Consider the following 13,556-nt stretch of genomic DNA (forward strand, 5'->3'; position numbering starts at 1 on the left):
CACAGGGCCGGCGCTGTGGGGTTTTTCTCCGGCAGGCGGCGGGCTGAAGGCTGCACGGCGCGCTCTGCACGTGAGGCGGCAGCACCGGCTCCGGCCGCAGCGTGCAGCCCGGGCCACCCGGCTAGCCTGGCGCAGTGGTTGCCCGCGCCGCTGGGCCGCCGAGTCCACCCTGTCGGCTCCCGGAGCGCGAGGCCCGCCTGCCGCCCTCCCCGGCCCCCCGCCGCCCCTCCGTGCGGGCCCGGCTGGCCAGCGGCTGCCCTCGCACCACCCCCGCGGGGTCCTCGTGCCCTCCAGTTCCGGCGGCCGGGTGGGTCGGCGCGGAAGGGGGTGCGCCTCGCGGCTGGCCCGAGGCTGGCTCCCGGCTCCTGCAGCTCCGCCGGCCGCCTTTGGGGGCGGCCTCGCCGGGGAGTTCGGAGGAACGGTGCGCACGGCCCGGGGTTCCGGGCGCCTCCGGCCGCTGGGCTCTCTCTGCCGCCGGCCTCGCGCGGCCGCAGCAGCCGGTCCGGCTCCCTCCCGGCTCCATGCGTGCGATCGCCGAGCGTGTGTGTGTGACGGGGGCGCGCGTGTGCGCGCGCGCGTGTGGGGCAGTGTGCTTGCGGGGCTTGCGGGGGGAGTGTGTTTGTGTGCGTGTGGGTGTGAGTGCCTGGCTCGTTCTCGCTGAGACACACACACACACTCTCTCTCTCCCTCTGTCTCTCTCTCTCACGCACAAACCGGCTGGCTCGTCTGAACTTGAAGACGCCCCACATTCCAAGATGCCCGAGGTTCCTGGGGATGCCCGGGGTTCTTCGATCTGGAAAATCCTACCGGCGTCCTCCTAGGGAGGGATTATCTGGTTTTTTTTTTTTTTTTTTTTTTGCTTTTTTAAATCTGGAAGAGAACAAGTTGTGCTTTTTCCTCCCTTCTTCTTGCTAAATGCCGTGGATATAACTGAATAAACCGCTCAGGGCTCTCCCCGCGTGGACGTCCGAGGCCACCATCTGCCTACGTTCGCCGGAGCCGGAGGGCTTAGCTCGAGCCGGTCTTGGGCAGGGAAGGATGCGTGGCCGAGCCAGGGAGCCCGGGCGCCCCGCGGAGCCGGCCTCGGTGCCTCCCAGCCGGGGGTAGATGCTGCCTCGCCCAGGTGAGTGGTCGCCGCCGCTGCGTCTCAGCGATCTGGGTGTCCGCGGGAGCTCGGCGCTGCGCTGAAAGCACCGGGGGAGCCGGGAACTTTGCATCCCTTTCTTTTTCACTTGAGGACTCCCTCACCCGGGCAGTCATATGAATACCCTCTTCTCTTTTCGCCCATCCTTGTCGCAGGAGGTTTCCTTTTCTTTATTTCCTTTTTTTTTTTTTTTTTTCCGATAGTGGAGGGCGAGGAGCGGGGAGAGCGGGTCAGTGTGAGGCCAGAGAGCAAGAGGGAGAGACGGGAGCCGCAGGTAGACGGAAACGTTGAAACAGCAGGAGAACTTTGCTACCAGACCACTCTGTTGCATCTCTCCACACGCGAAGCCTGGCTAGAGCGATTGCTGGGGGCTGGGTCGGACGCCAGGGCTCCCTGCGCTCTGTGGGCTGGGTTGGGTGGGGTAGAGCCCGGTGTGGAAGGTTGACTCAGTGCTGATGGAGGGAAGGAAGGCATCGTTGCAGTTTCGGGAGGCAGGCAGGTAGGGCAACCTCAGGGACCCTGTCCTGTCTTCAGGTAGAAGGCAGGGAGATCAGGGAGATTGTGCGTGTGCAGCTTGGGGCATCAGAATGGCATGATGAAGCAATATGGAAACTGGCATTAGCCGTGCCTAGCTGGTAGGTCTGTCTCCCACCCAGCCCTGCCCTGGTTCTAAGGTTGGCCTGGGCAGGGAGGAGGGGAAGCAGTGGACAGTTGCTTGGAGGCCGGCAGTGCCTTGCTCGGCACAGACCCTAGGGGACGACAGGGAGGTGTCCTGCCCATCTTTCCTTCGCCCCAGTACAAAGGACATAGGCAGCGAGTTCGAGGGAGACAGAGCCCCTGAAAGCCAGAAACTGCAAGAGAAATAGGAGGGAGCCTGAGCAGAGACCGCAAAGGGACTGAGCCAGGCCAGCACCAAGTGCCTGCTGAGATGTCCTCAGACAGTCAGAAACCCGCGGGGAGAGGGCGTTTTTCAGAGCCCGCACTCCGAGCTGGAGTTACAGGCACGGCTGTAGATGCTGACCCTCTGCCCCGCCACTGTGGAGTGTGTGTACGTGTTAGTGTGATTGTATGTGTGTGCATGCATGTGTCAGGGAGGGGGGCCTCTGTGGCTGCAATGAGCTGATTGGTCTTGTGGGGCTGGGGGAGGGGGCGGCTTCAGGAAATTGACCCCCCGGGGCTGGGGAGGAGCAAAGCGAGGCAGGAAACTGCCAGCTGTGAAGTTCCCAGGGAGGCTGAGAGGTTCTTGTTGGGCTGTTTTACGTGGATGGGGGCCAGCCTGGAACTCACGGTGGGGAGACCTAGGTGGGGAGATTGTGGGGAGACTGGGAGCGCAGATCCCGGGTCTTGGGGTTGTGTGCTGGGCTGGTCGCTGCCCTCTACGAAGAGCTTTATGCAGCCGCTTGCAGTGGAGCCCAGCTGGCTGTGGGACTCGCTTGTGGGGTACCTTGGGGGCTGAAGGGAATCAGGATCGTGCAGGGAGGACTCGGAAGCTCACGAGGGCCTGCACTTGGAGCCGGCAGCCTCTGCAGACCACACCAGCTGCCTCGGCCCTTCGGCTGACGCTGGAATGTCGTCTCTCCCTTCTGACTCTGGCTAGGGGTGCGGAGTTCCATCTCTCTCCTCTGGCTCCTCACGTGCTTCTGTTCAGGCCCCCTGCCCAGCCCTCAGTTTAGAGCTTCTGGTCTAATTCCTGCCCAGGAATGTAATTACTTATCTTCCTGCCCTTGCCCTGGGGAATACACACAGCCAACTTGGCATTTCTGTTTCACCCTCTGGCGGTGCTTCTCTGGACGGTGGGCTCCCAGCTCCATCCCCTGTCGGGCTGGACCTCATACCTGACTGCCTGCTCTGGGGCTCAGGCTCCCAGCTTCTCTGAGATGCCAGTTCCTTTCCCAGGCCCCGAAATCTGAGAAGCTGGGGAGTGTGGCCTGAGAGAGGGTGAGCAGGGAGCTTCCAGGAGGCGAGACTGAGGAGGAGATGGAGGGTGGAAAGGGTGGGAGATGCAGACGAGGTAGGTGGGGCCACTGGGAGAATCAGGCAGCCTTTTGGCCACCCAAGCCCTGGTTTGGCTACAGTGGAAATCGCTTTTGTGTCTTGGCTGCAGCTCTGAAGTAAAATCAAGGATCCAGGGGGGTTTTGGCCTCCAAATGTCAGGAATGTCAAGTCTCTCTAGCCTGTGGGGTGGAGCAGTTCTCTTTCAGAAAGTCCCCTGTCTTGAAGTGGAGATGAGTACAATATTGGCGTCTGGCGGTTTTCCATTCTGATGGGGGAGGCTTCTAGACTGAGAGCAGAGATGTGGAGCAGAAAACAACCAGAGACAGCTGAATGGAACAGGACCCTGGACAAAATCAAGAACGATTTGGGTGTTTTGCAATTTTATTTTGAGTACAGTTAGGGTTTTAGGGTCCAACTTATTTGAAGGGATAGAGTTGTCATATACAGGCATACCTTGGAGATATTGCAGGTTCAGTTCCGGACCACTGCAATAAAGCGTATATCGCAATACAGTGAGTGACACGACTTTTTGGTTTCCCAGTGCATATAAAACTTATATTTACATTATATTGTAGTCTATTGAGTGTACAACAGCATTATATGTAAAAAAAACCCAATGTAATACCTTAATTAAAAAATACTTTATTGCTAAAAATTCTAACCATCCTCTGAGCCTTCAGAAAGTCATAGTAGTAACATCAAAGATCACTGATCACAGATGACCATAACAAATACAATAAAAATGAAAATGTTTGAAATACTGCAGAGTTACCAAAATGTGACACAGAGATACGAAGTGAACGAATGCTGTTGGAAAAATGCTGTTGCCAATATACTTGCTCGATGCAAGGTTGCCACAAACCTTCAATTGGTGAAAAGCATAATGTCTATGAAGGGCAATAAAATGAAGCCCGATAAAACAAGGTATGCCTGTAATGGAATGGAACCTACACTTGGAAGGCCTGGGTTCAAATTCTGGCTCTGCCACATCTTTGTTGGTTAAGCACTGGAGCCTCTGTGCTCTCCTCCGGTGACAGAAAATAATAGTATATGCCTTGCAGATGTGTATGACCCCATATTTGTCTCAGTGCTCCCCAAACTCCTTTGCAGATCTGGAGGACTGTTTGGGTGGAGGCGGAAGGTTTGGAGAGAGGGAGGGGCCCTCAGAGACACGGAGGATAGTGTCCCCAGCCTCCCCTGCCACAAAACTGCCAGGAGGGTTTGATGCCATCACATGTAAACTGATCATTAAAAGACTCCAGGAAGCCCTCCAAGAAAATTTCGGGAAATGATATTTGAGAAGCAGATTTCACCTCTGGGGCTGTGGCACCTGCTTCCCTCCCTCCCTCTTGTTTGCTTTGGATTTTTACAGCCATGCACATTTACTCAGGATGCTCGGACTCTGTGTTTTACAAGTGTCATCTATCACCCTTTGCTACCTCAAGCTTGTGTGTGAAATATCTTCCAGAATCCAACCCCTGCCTTTCCTTCCCTGACTCTGCCTCTTGCTGCCCCAAGAGTGGCCTCACAGGGCTGGTGTCAGGCCCAGGCTAAGTGAATGGACACAGCTCCTGCTGGGGTCTGTGCAGGGCCTGTGATTGGACCTGGGTCCCGTCTGTGGAGTTGGGTGGCACATCCAGTCGGGAAGAGGGGCTCGAACCCAGACATGTATTTAGTGGGATCTGACTAATGAATCACCGGAACAGGAGTGGAGAGGTAGTCTAACCATCATGGGCAGGCCTAAGAAAAGGTATATTCAGGGAGCAGGAAGTCAGGTCTGGAGATAGGGACCAGGGAGAATAGCCATGTTCAGTATGCTCAGGGTGAGGGCAATCAGGATGTCTTCTTGGAGGAGGTGAGGATTTCAGGAACAGCAAAAGCCCATTGAAGTCCATAGAAGGCAGATTTTGTCTTCTTGTAAATTCTCAGAGGTCACTGGGAATTTGGGGAGTTTCAGGCATGGGGTACTGAACAAGTAGAATGAATGTTCTGAGAAATTTCTTAGGCTCTCAGGACCAGCTCCTTCAAACAATTTCTTGTTTGCTTATTATGCGCCAGGCACAGTGCTAAGAGCGTCACATTATTATCTCATTGAATTCTCCCAATCCTGTGAAATGGCCACTGTTGTTACCTCCACTCCACAGATGGGAAAACCGAGGTTCAGAGAAGTTGGGTGCCTGCCAGTTAGCTAGTAAGTGGCAGAGCTGTCACTCAGTTCTCATGTCTGTGTGAATTCAAAGCCCACACTCTTAACTCCTCTGTACTGCCTCTGTCCCAAGGTGAAGAACAGTAGGCACCATGGGTCAGCACCTCTGTAAGCCCCGCTGTCCTCCTGGCCTGACTGAGGAGGAGACTTCAGAGCCCCCATCACAGAGCCCGGAGGAGCTCAGCATTCTCATGGGCGTCCTGCCTGCCTTTCTCGCTCACACCTGCCTGTTTAAAAGTTCCCATCAGACAGTCAGCATTGTCCTCCTGGACAAGGTGGAAGATGGGATAGTAGGCTGAACACTGGACCGTGAGTCAGGAGACCCGACTCTATCACGTGTGACTTGGGTTGGGAGCCCCTGAGGCCTGGTTTCTTTACTGATAAGTCAGGATGCTAATGTTGACTTCCCAACATTGATGTAAGGGCAGGCCTGTGTGAATGCGCTTTATGCACTGAGCAAGCCCTTTAGCACTCAACCCCTTCCTAATTGCGACCCCTTCCTAATTTAGACTGAGTAACTAAAGTGTCAACGGCAATAATGCCCAGATATGAGGGCATTACATGTGGGCTTTACTGTATCAGTTTCATGTGGGACTGGAGTTCCCCAATAAGATAACAGGCCAGGCAGGTAGACACTGTGCCTTCCGGGAAAAGGGATGCTACAGAACCTGCAGAAGAGGGGTCTTTGGTCCAGATAATTGGGAGGGATTGGTGGCAGGCAGCTAGGAAGGGACACACTGTTACATATATCATTTACTTTTGTAATCAGGTGCCATTACTGAAGCTTTGGCACCAGAGAGGGTGGAGGGCGTTAGCCTTCAGCCGGTATTTCTCAATCCTTCTTTCATTATTGCCCTCTCGCAGGAAACTTTTTAGACACAATTTTTTATAATTGCACCCCCATGAAATTTTAATACCACAGATATGCTGTATATCTGTTTATGTACTGTAGGTACAGCTGTGCTTTGTATACAAAAAGAGTAAGCTGCTTTCTCACCCCCTCCCAATAACAAATTTTTGTCCCCTTGGGGGCGCTGTTGCCACCATTGCGAATGCAGGTTTTAGGGCTAACGGACTAGGATTAGAAAAAGAGGTAGATTTGAGGGAGGGAGAATCCAGGAGACGGTGAGGACAGATTCGCCTCGGCATGTCGCTGCCAAGAGTGTGGTCCATGAGCCGGTAGTGTCAGCATGACCTGGAAGCAGGCTAGTGATGCCAAACCCCATCCCACCCCAGACCTCCTGTATAGGCGTCTCCATTTTATCAAGATGGGAGGTAGGGGAAGGGTTGGAGGCATGGTCCTGGAATACAAGGCTAGTCTGTGAACAGAAGGTCAAAGGAAAAGGCACGAGAAGCCAGCTCGTTAAGCTGAGTGCTGATGCACCAAGCACGTTTAAGCAGTGACACCATCTACCTGTGTTGTGATCTATTGCTCTCTATTTTTTTCCCGGTGATTCCTTGCATTGTAGCTGCAAGTTGTGTAGGAGGTGTGGAGGTCCCGTGGAGGAGACGCAAGGTTGTGTATGGCCTTGCCTCTGAGCAACAGAAGGCCAAGCATCTAATTTGGACAGATCTGGGTCTGCTTTCTTGAATATCCCCAAGCGCCAAGGCTAATGGGGATCAGACCAACCTGAGAGACAGACTAGAACTGTAGACACAAGACTTAGGTGTTAAACTGTGTCAAGCTGGATTAAATAGCAAAACTGAGCTCTTGTAATTTATCAACCTGCTTGGGGTTGTCTGCATGGAGTCTTGGTCTCCTTGCCGCAGTCCTGTATTTACAGGGCAGCCCCGAAACACGAGAGACTGCAAAATCCCAAAGTTGGGCTCTTCAGAACTCTATGCATTTACAGTCAGCCCTCCTTATCTGTGGATTCTGCGTCTGTGGATTCAATCAAAATTTTTCAGAAAAAAACAAATCTCAGAAAGTTCCAAACAGCAAAGCTTGAATTTGCCATGTGTTGGCAACTATTTACATAGCATTTACAATGTATTTACAATGATTTACAATGATTCACATTGTAGTAGGTATTATAAGTAATCTAGGGGTGATTGTAAAGTATATGGGAGGATGTGCATACGTTAGGTGCAAATACTATGCCATTTTATAAAGAGATTAGAACATCCGTGGATTTTGGTATCTATGGGGGTCCTGGGTACTGGGGAGACAACTGTGCACTCCATACGTTAACTCACTCACAGCAGACACAGCATGGGAAGCAAAACGCTGAGTCTCTCTTAACTCATTTTCCCTCTGTATTTCCCTCCTGGGCCATCTCCCCTCAACACCCCACTTCGGTCTAGGCCAACACAGGGAGGTCTTCCCTTTCGCCTTAACTCAGGTCTCTAATAAAACTTCACAGGGATGCAAAATCTATTTGGTCCTCCCATCTCCCCTCCCTAAGACTTACTTTCTACTCTTTTTCCCCAAAGCTAGCACTCTCCTTCCTAGTTACCCTTCCTGATCTATTCCCCTGTTAAGGCAGCTTTAGTCAAATAAGCTAGGGGTGGGGATTTACTATGATCCCCAACTAATATTGGGAGTCTGTTCAGGCTCGTACTTTAGACTGGTAGTAAACTAGGTCTTGCTGTGACATGACTCTCTCTGGTCACCCAAATGAGTGACATATGGTCACTCAGCCTGCAGGACTTGGAGGAGCTTAGGGAGTAAGCTGGGCTCAGGCTCCGGCTTGGGTCTCAGTACCTGATGAGAAAGAGATGTGGGAGCCCCCCCCCCCGGGTGATGGCAATGGAGGTGAAGGCATGCTTGGCTTTCTGAGCTCCTGGAAACCCCTGGAAATGCCCAACAAGGGCCATAAGATGAGGCCTGGTCATTCTAAAAAGGCATTTAAGATTCCTGGGTGGGCAAGTTGATCCTTTGATTCAGTGTTGCCCGGTAATGAAGCCACTATAATACCCAGATAAATCCTCCTGGGGCAGGAGGGAGGGAGGATGGATGGCAACTTGGAGTCAAGGAGGTAAAAGGTTAGAGGTCGTCGTACAGCACAAGGCAACAGGTCCTGGAGGACTCACTGGGGTGCGGGGGAACCTGGAATAAGTTCTCTTTCAGCTTTGGAACTCACCAAGTGATCCACGCGCTAGGTGATGGAGCTGCACTGGAGTCCTCTGTCCTTCTCTGCTGGGACATGTGTGCACTCATGTGGCTGTTTGGTGATCATTCCTTCCTGGCTCTCGGTCTGCTCTCAGGAGCTTTGATTCACAGCAAACCTCCTGCAATTGAGAAATTCCACCCAAGGTCAGCCCCACCCCCGGACGTTCCAGCCCCAATTCTGCCTCGTTTCCACCGAGGTCTCCACCTAGGTGCGGGAGAGGATTGGACCGTTTCTGCCCTCACAGGGTGGAGGAAGCCCTGTCATGGCCATTTTTCATGATGCTTGTTTGGGATCAAAGTGTGGTCATCATGATTTGCTGGCACCATTTTCATGGTCTCAGTCCACCCCACCTCTTGAGGCCATAAGTTCTGTACTTTGCTGCTAGTGTGGGAGTGAGGCGTCCTTTTACTTGTTCTAAAGTGTTCCCTCCACCCCATCAAGCTTTAAAGCCAGGAGAGCCTGTGTGTTTAGGATTTGGTGATCAAGCCCACGGTCCTTCATCCACCTCTTTCGTGACTAGCTGGTCAGCAGTCCTCACCGATTCAGTTTAATTCAACAAGCATTTATTGAGCGCCTACTGTGCACCACCCCGCAGGCCAGATGCTACAAAGATGAATCATCTCTCCAGTCTGTGTGTGCACACAGCCCTCCACCACACCGATCATTTGATTTCTACTCCTGTATTTTTTCCAGCCCTGCCTGTGGACTCCAGGACTTGGTGGAGGTGGGAGTTGGGGTGGGGATGCCCAGCTCTGGCTTGTTTCTAGTGCCTTCCCTCACCTGCATTCCCATGCACGTGTGTGTGTGTGTGTTTGCTCAGGACTCAGCTAAAGGTCACACACAATTAAGTACGTGATGTAAAGCCAACGATGGTGATGATGGTGGTGGTGGAAGGGTGATGAGGAGGACCACTTAAGAAATGCACTCTCAAGCTGCTTTCCCAGTTCCCTCCCTGCCCCACTACTTAGCTGACATCTTACCATCTCACCCAAATGCAAACTGACTGGATGAAGAGATTTGGGGGTTGTGGTCCCAGTTTAGGGGCAGCTGACCCTAAGGGAACCGCTTAATCTTCCTCCTGGCCTGGTTACGTGCGTCACAGGGGCTGAGCTGGGAGAAGGGGAACTAAGGGGAGAGTCTAGAATAGACATAAATCCCAGCCCCTCTGTCTAGTCACAGCTTCTAAGCACATGACACATGAGGGCTGTCACACTGGGGGCAGGACGGTTTCCCAGGCCTTAGATGGGCAATAATCTGGGCAGGGGGCTGCTGGCACAGAGAGGTCACAAGTGAGCAAGGCAGGCTCCTTACTCTTGAGAAACCTTCCTCGGATGGGGAAAGGCCCGCTTTTTGTCCTTGGGAAGTTTAGGTCTAAGAGGAGCATGGAGGAGAGAAACATGCACATTATCCAGGAATGCTTAGGCACTGAAATATGTGGATGCAGATGCTTCTTATGTAGGGAGTGTGTGTGCACTGGACCCTCATTCCTAGGGCTTACACTGTGTTCTCTTTTCCTGGTCAAGTGAGCAGATTACTCTCTCTCTGCCTTGGTTTCCTCTTCTGCAAAATGGGGATAATAATAGTACCCATGGCATAGGGTTGTTAGGAGAATTCAGTGAATTGCTATAAGCGAGGTGCTGGGAGCAATGGCTGGCACGTGGTGAATGCTGTATAATGTGTGCTGTTATTATTCGTGGTAGATAGACCAGTGGCATTTTCCTAAGCGAGGAGAGGAATGATCGTGGACCGGCTTAACTGATGGTCCTTTCCAACAACCACCCCCTAAATCGTATAGCACCTTGGGGAATTTCATAATACTCTCCACATGATCTCATTGGACCCTTTGGACAATCCTACCAGGCAGGCAGGAAGAACAGATGTTATGATTATACCCATTATACATGAGAGGAAACTGAGGCACTTAGAGGTCACTAAGTGGTTCCTGGTCCAGTTGGGTTCTTATTACACCTTACAACTACGCTGTGTTCAGCTGAGGGGTTGGGGGAATTTTGTGGAGGAGGGGTTAGGTGAACATGGCTAATGGGTTCGGGACTGGACCTCCCACGTGGGCCTTATTCATGTAGGGGTCAGATCATTGGAGAAATACGCCACAGTGTGGGAGGGCGTTCATGGCATGTTCCAGGTCAGCGTGCCTAGGCTGGATCTACAGGGCGCGTCACAGGGGAAAGCGCGACACGGTATCTCAGGGGATGGGAGTTAGCGGCAGGGCCACAGAACATGTTGCTTTGGGTCCTTCGGAAACCATTGTGCATGCCCTGGATGGGGTTGGGGGTGGGAAGGTGCTGGGGGCCCTAAGGAGGTGAGTGTGGAGCCTGGATTGGGGAACACCTTCTGTCAGGGAAGGAGGCATCTGATTCAGCCTGGTCTCTATGTAGAGAGAAGGCCAGAAAGAAACATCTCCCTGGGCCATGATTCCTGCCCACCCCCCAACACCCATTCCCCAGGGCTGATTCTGGTGGTGAAAAGAGGGACTTCCTGGCTCTTTTGGTTTGAAGAAGCTGGAAAAGCATCTGGGGCAAAAAAATGAGCCTTGAGCCAGGACACAGAAGAGGGCATGAGACCTCCAGCAGGGAGAAAGCAGATCCAGAGGAATGCTGGGGGGGGGGGGGCAGGGTTTCAGGAACTGGGGGCATCGGGTCCAGGAGTGGATTACGGGGTCAGTGTCTAGGTGTGACATGGGGTGATGATGGAGGGAGGGTGTGTAACCACAGGGAGGGGACAGGAGTCAGGGAGGTGGTAGAGCCACAGGAGGAGAGCTGGGATGGGAGCTAACCGGGGCCTGGACCTCAGGGTCACTCTTAGCACAAAGCCAGGCTGCCTGGAAACCAAGCCCCATCCCATTCCTCCTTTCTCGAGGGGAGAGGTCTAGGCTCCAAGCTCATTCCCAGGACTTTGAGATCAGCCTGTTCCATAAATCTCGGGCCGAGTGAATATGGCACATAATTGGGAGGCACTGCAGGTACAAGTGGCCCCAGGCAGGGGGAGAGAGCAATGGCACGTGAGTTACAGGGGAGGCTGGCAGGGCGCTGGTGGCTGGCCCAGCTTGGGGTGTGAGTTATCTCGGGTCGGGCCACCCTGCCCTGCTGCTGCTCTGTGGCGCCGGGCTGATATTTACTGTATATTGGTTTTTAAATTACAGAACAGCATCAATTCCCTGCTCTTGAAGTTCAGCGCTCACTCACTGTTCCTGTCTCGCTTGGCCTTTCTCTGCCTCTCCTCCTCTTTCTCCATCTGTCTTGTCTCTCTCTCAATTCAGTTTTTAATGCAGAGTATTATCTTACATTGTATAATATTACCCCATAGTACTGTGTTTCTATTACCTTATATTTATTAGAGTATGCATTATTTTTATCCCTTTCACATATACAGCGCTTGATGGTTTTTAAAGCTCGACTCACAGCCATGTTTATCTATTTTGGATCCCATGACAGTGAGGAAGTAGGGCAAGCAGAGTTGTCTCCATTTAAAGGTGAGGAAATGGGCTCAAAGAGGCTAATGGAATGACCAGGTCATGTTGGATTGAATTATATTATATTATACCATCAGAATAATAGCTACTGGGTATTGAATGCTTATAGTGGGCCCAGCGCTGTTCTAATGTAAGCTCTTTGTACTCATTTTATCCCCACGTTAGTTCTGTGGGGTGGGTACTTATTAGTTCATTTTACAGGAGAGGAAAAAGGCCCAGAGAAGTTAAGTTGCTTGCCTGAGGTCACACAGCAAGTAAGAGGGCAGAGCTTGCATGTGAACCCAGGGAGCCCGGCTCCTGAGCCCACACTCGTATCTACGGTTCAATCTGTCACATGCCGTGACAGGTAGTAGGGGTAAGAGGGTAGGGATAGAGGTGGGATGGCTTCCTGGTATACGAGAGGCTTTCTTATTCTTGTACACCTTCAATTTCTAGAATAGTTTTCCTGCACCCAAGGGAAAGGCTTGGGGGACCTCGTGGCAGCTGGACATGCCCCTAGAGTGGGGTATAAGCTCTAATCACTGGCAAAGCTGCTTGGAGCTGGGCCTGGCTCCCAGGGGCCCAGCAGGTCAGCAGGCATCAGAGGAGGAGCTGGCGGTGCCTGGGGGCCCCACGTCTTCTGCTGGGTGCAGCCCCTTCCCTCCCTGGGGAACCCCTGCTGAGCATTGCCTCCCTGGGGTCGCAGTGAGTATGAAATGAGTGAACATCTATGAAGTGCTACAGTGTCTGGCGTAATTTACATGCATTCTCCCATTTCGTTCCCCTACTATCTTTGCAAAGTAGGTATTACCTCCCTTTGTGCTGATGTGAAAACTGAAGCTCAGAATAGCAGTGGGATTTGCTCTGGGTCTCAGTTGACCAACTGACCCTGTTTGGGTCTGAGGGGATTCCTGGGATGCAGGACTTTCCGTTTTGAAACCAGGGAAGTCCCAGGCCAACTGGGATGAGTCCCGGGTCACACAGACACTGCATGGCTGAGCCAGGATTTGACCCCAGTCATGTCTGATTCCCACTCCATGCCCTTACCCACCACCCTAGACTCCCTCAGGCATGCCGCCTCTCTTAGCTGCCCACATTTGCTGAGCCCTGGCTGGCTTTAGAGATGCTGTCTGACTTCATCCTCACAGAACCTTGTGAATTAAACATTCTTATCCAGAGTTTACCAAAGAGGAAACTGAGACACAGAGAGGTGAAGTAACTCGCTTGGGGTCACCCAGACAGGAGATGGGGACTTGTACCTGGCTATCTGGCACCAGTGCCCCACACTCCTGGTCACTTTGCTACGGCTCCCCTTGTATCTCTTCCCAGTTCCCTCCACCTTCATGGTCTCATTTCCTCATCCTAGTAGCTTGTGGAGTAGACAGGACAGGTACTTTTATTCCCTGAGTACAGGTCAGAAAATGGGAGCTCAGAGAAGCCAAGTTACTTAGCTGATGGCACAGAGCTCATAAGTGACAAAAGCAGGAAAGATTTTGCCAGGAGTTCCCAGCTGGTACTTCCCACTGTGCTTTCCTTGTTCGGTAACTGGGAGGAGGTCCCCGGCCCAGCCCAGCCCAGTCCTGTTCAAACTCCTAGAGGCCTGAGGTCTCAGTCATCACTGGGTCCCCT

General features: G+C 52.7%; 1 protein-coding gene across 1 annotated transcript in view; it reads left to right on the top strand.

Moving 5' to 3' along the window:
- Nucleotides 1-681: 681 nt before the first annotated feature.
- LRFN2 (leucine rich repeat and fibronectin type III domain containing 2) overlaps nt 682-13,556 on the top strand; it is a 177,823-nt gene continuing 164,948 nt past the window's right edge. The window contains exon 1 of the mRNA XM_036869341.1: nt 682-1,123. The gene's annotated coding sequence lies outside the window, so the exon portion shown is untranslated. The remainder of the gene's footprint in view (nt 1,124-13,556) is intronic.

The sequence above is a fragment of the Balaenoptera musculus genome, chromosome 11, assembly GCF_009873245.2.
Source record: "Balaenoptera musculus isolate JJ_BM4_2016_0621 chromosome 11, mBalMus1.pri.v3, whole genome shotgun sequence".
Classification (NCBI taxonomy): Eukaryota; Metazoa; Chordata; class Mammalia; order Artiodactyla; family Balaenopteridae; genus Balaenoptera; species Balaenoptera musculus.